The sequence below is a fragment of the Equus caballus genome, chromosome 31 (genome assembly GCF_041296265.1).
Source record: "Equus caballus isolate H_3958 breed thoroughbred chromosome 31, TB-T2T, whole genome shotgun sequence".
Taxonomy (NCBI): domain Eukaryota; kingdom Metazoa; phylum Chordata; class Mammalia; order Perissodactyla; family Equidae; genus Equus; species Equus caballus.
Window position 1 is genome coordinate 8,890,768 of NC_091714.1, and position 4,268 is coordinate 8,895,035.

General features: G+C 44.1%; 1 long non-coding RNA gene across 1 annotated transcript; it reads right to left on the reverse strand.

Moving 5' to 3' along the window:
- Positions 1-1,374: 1,374 nt before the first annotated feature.
- LOC106782923 (uncharacterized) lies at positions 1,375-3,980 on the reverse strand. Its single transcript, XR_001380334.3, has 2 exons — positions 3,575-3,980; positions 1,375-1,777 (listed from the first exon to the last, which is right to left on the reverse strand). It is a non-coding gene; the product is annotated as an uncharacterized lncRNA (long non-coding RNA).
- Positions 3,981-4,268: the final 288 nt, after the last annotated feature.

The following is a 4,268-nucleotide window of genomic DNA, read 5'->3' on the forward strand; positions in this document are numbered from 1 at the left end:
TGCTAGTCCCTGTCTTCACCCTAGAATTCTGAAGCTTCTGAGGCACTCAAATAGAAGCTTCTATGCAATAGGCACACTGACCTCATCCTGTGGGAGATTTGGGCATGCGAGGTGGTGGTTATTCATGTTGGTCTTTTTATGACAAAATTCTGAGCTTTGATAAAATATGCTATGATTTCAATGAAGATTCTACATTAGCTTGATTGTAACAGTTTAGTTAATTGTTCGTCTTGTCTCTACCAATGGATTATAAATTTCTGATAGGCAGAGGCCTCATGTACATTAACTTTGTGCCTTTCACAGGAAATTGTTAATGTGGCTGATTTTACTGCCTCTGCTGTGTGCAAACTATTGGCGTGTGCTACTCATATAATACAAGATAAAACCAGGTATACATGCAAAGGAAATGCAACCAGGATCTCGAAGAGATATCGGCCCCCTCATGTTCATTGCTGCATTATTCACAATAGTCAAGCCTTGGAAACAACCCCAGTGTCCATCAACAGATGAATGGATAAAGAAGATGTTTACTGTATACATACAATGGAATATTATTCATCCATGAGACAGAAGGAAATCCTCCCATTTGTGACAACATGAATGAACTCTGAGGGCATTTTGCTCAGTGAAATAAGTCAGAGAAAGACAAATACTGTATGATATCACTTATATGTGGAACCTAAAGAAGCTGAACTCATAGAAACAGAGTAGACTGGTGGTTTCCAGGAGTTGGGAGATGGAGGAAATGAGATACTGGTCAAAGGGTACAAACTTCCAGTTATAGGATGAGTAAGTTCTGGAGATCTAATATACAGCATGCTGATTATAGTTAATAACACTGTATTATCTACTTGAAAGTTGTTAAGAGAGTAGATCTTAAATGTTCCCACCACACAAAAGAAATCGTCATTATGTGGTGTGATGGAGATGTCAGCTAATGATATAGTGGTAATGGAGTTGAATTCCTGTGTCAACAGCTACTAGATGTGTAACCTTGGGTGAGTTCCTGGGCCTCTCCGGATCTCAGTTTTCCCATCCATAAAATGGAACTCATAACATATAAAGAGGCTGAGTTAGGGTTAAATGAGCTAATTTATGTAAACCGCTTAGCCCAGTATCTGGCCCATATTAGAAAAATGTTAGTTATTATTATTTTAATGAATGTGGTCTTCCCATACATTTTTGATAGTTGCAAAAATTTTTAGCAGGAAGCAAAATTTGCATTAGACCTGGGCATACCCAGTCCCTTCTTCTGATCGATGCCGCAAAGCAAAAGGGAGTCCAAATTCAATGCAAGAAGTAAAAACTCATGGCAATCCTCCAGAATTCCAATTCCCATGAATATCTTACAAAAAGAAAGTTGAAATGACTGACTGAGCTTATTCAGTTTATTTATTGCCGACTTCTGGATTTTCTTCGTCTTCTGTTGACTAGACGAGCATGTTCCAATTTGTATAGTTGTTTGAAACACTGTTCAGCCTTCATTTCATTTATTAATATCAGGTGCAAGGAAGCAGCCTTAAGCAAATAAAGGGCTCGCTCCTTCCAGTCTCTGAATACATTCCACATTTCAGGTTCATTTTCTTGCCAACATGAGCATGCCCAGTTCTTCTGCTGGACAAGAGCCTCAGTGAGAGAAGTCAGTGGACAGCAGCTGGTATGCCGTGGCCATCCGTCACGGGGTCCAGGGCTTTATCTGATTATAATGCGTGGTGTGTACAGAGGTTTCCACATCTGCAGCACAGAATCCAAGACAGTCTTTCTCATGAAGGGGAACCTGTAAAACATCATTTGTCTAAGAAAAAAAGAGCGCTCTGACAAGGGTTTGGGTGGGGAAAGTGTTTTCTCTCTGTGTTTGTAACCTGCAGAAACATCCCTGGGCTCTCAGATGGGCTCAGAAAGGGCCTGTCTGGCCTGTGGCAACACTGGCTCCGTTTGGAATGAAACCCACATGGAGAAACGTACAGAGGAAACTATTTGGGAGCGGGAACTGGGTGTGCTTCAGACGTTAAGTCTGCAGAGAAGAATCTGTGCCCTTTTTTTTTTTTTTAAAGAAAAACAAGCCCCTGGAAATGAACTTTTAGAGAGATGGTTTATGCAGGAAATCTTCCCAGAAGGGAAAAAAGAAATGGAGTTAAGAAGAAATTCAAATTATACTCCCCATGTACTAGGAACAAAAACGAAGACAGCCGTTGAAAACTGCAAAGTTCACTGAAGCTCAAATAAAGACCTTGGGTGCACTGAGCAGGAACTGAAGGATGGTTGTCCTTTGTGCTGGCCAACGATTTCGGTCTTTCTCTGTAGGTGTGAATTACAGCTCTGGTACAGTGGCCCCCCTTTCTCCATGCGGGATATGTTCCAAGACCCCCAGGGGATGCCTGAAACCACGGATGGTACCAAACCCCATATATACTGTGCTTTTTCCCATACATACATACCTATGATAAAGTTTAATTTATAAATTAGGCTCGGTAAGAGATTAACAGCAATAACTACTAACAAAATAGAACAATTATGATGATAAACTGTGATAAAAGTTACCGTAGATCTTAGCAAGCTCAGCACAAGATTTTTTTTCTTTCCTTAAGGGGGGAACTTTCATTTTTTCGCGTAAAGGAAACAATTTACGGCTTCTCTTTGACATATCCAAACTGTCGCAACACTGCTCTTGCATTTTTGGAGCCATTATTATGTAAAATAAGGGCCACTTGAACACCAGCATTGCAGTGCTGACAGTCGATCTGGTAACCCAGGTGGCTACTAAGTGACTAACGGGCGCATGGCGTCTGCAGTGTGGATCCGCCAGACAAAGGGACAATCCACGTCCCGGGGTGGGACAGGGTGAGACACTGTGACTGAGAAAATGACATAAGTGAGTAAAGACAGGGACCACTGTGCTGTTTATCTTCTTGCTCACGGCCTCTCTCCTCTTCTCTTTCCCCACACAGACACATCTAAGAGTGAAGGAAGACTAAAATCGAAAGGCGAAGTGGGAGACTGAGCTCCGGGAACACGCAGGCCCTCAGATCCTGGAGCCGTGCAGGGGGCGTTCCTGCTGTCTTGGCTGTTCCCTGTGCTGCTCACCGCCCCACCCAGGAGAGGCAGAGAGGCCCAGAGGCTGAGGGCCTGGACCAGCCGGCTGTGAGTCTGGGGTATTTCCCTCAGTGCACGCAGGACCTTGGGTCAGTTTCTTAACTCTTAGTACCAATGTTTTCTCATTTATCAAATGAAGGTTTCAATGGTACCTCCTTCCTAGGGATGGCATGAAAATCCATTGGATTAATAAAATCAGTACTTCCAACCTTACTTTTGTTATCACCCCAACTCCTCACCCGAGGAAATGTTTTAGATTTTTTTTTGCCTCATTGCTCCGCTTACGAAAATTTCGTCCCACGGATATGCTGCCTATCTGTGCGTGCACTGTTTCTATCCCTGAGTAAGATTGCTTTTGCCATTCCTCCCACCCCACCCACCCTCCCCAAGAATCGATCATCCTCAGGACTCTCTCGAGGGAAGAGAGAAGGCTCTTGAATATTTTTGGACCCCAAAATGACACATGCCAAGCAGAACTCACTGAGCAGGGTTAGTCCCAAGGCCTGGCCGGTGCAAGATCAGCGAATAAAGGAAGTGCATGGGGCTTCGAGGGACAGTAAATGTCTTGCCCCAGGTGCCGTTCAAATGGACTGTGCTGGGAACTGTGCCTCCTGCAGTTGTCGGCCTGGTGATCCCGTGGCAGTGGCCGGCACGCTATCACCCCAGCTGCTGCAACTTCCTCTAGTCGTGATCCATCCTTGCATGTCAGGAACCTGGTGTCAGACTGTCATCCCCACCAGCCTCTGGACACCATGCCTGGGAGGTGGGGCTCTCCGTCTGGGGACAGATCGTCCTCTCCAGCACCATTTCCCTCACATCCTGGTTTAGTCTCCTTGCTACTCTTCCAAGAAGCTGAGTTCTCTGTGGTCTTAAGGTGAAGGTTCTAGAAATAGAATAGTGATGATGATGCATACATCACAATACTGTGCTGGAAACAAAGTACCCCACACATTTGTTTGGACACAGGGACAAAAATAACCAATTATCATCATATATGCCACATGATTTTATTTATTTATTTTTTTGGTGAGGAAGATTGGCCCAGAGCTAACATCTATTGCCAATCTTTCTCTTTTTGCTTGAGGAAGATTGTCGCTGAGCTAACATCTGTGCCAGTCTTCCTCTGTTTTATGCGGGGTGCCACCACAGCATGGCTTGATGAGCGATGTGTAGGT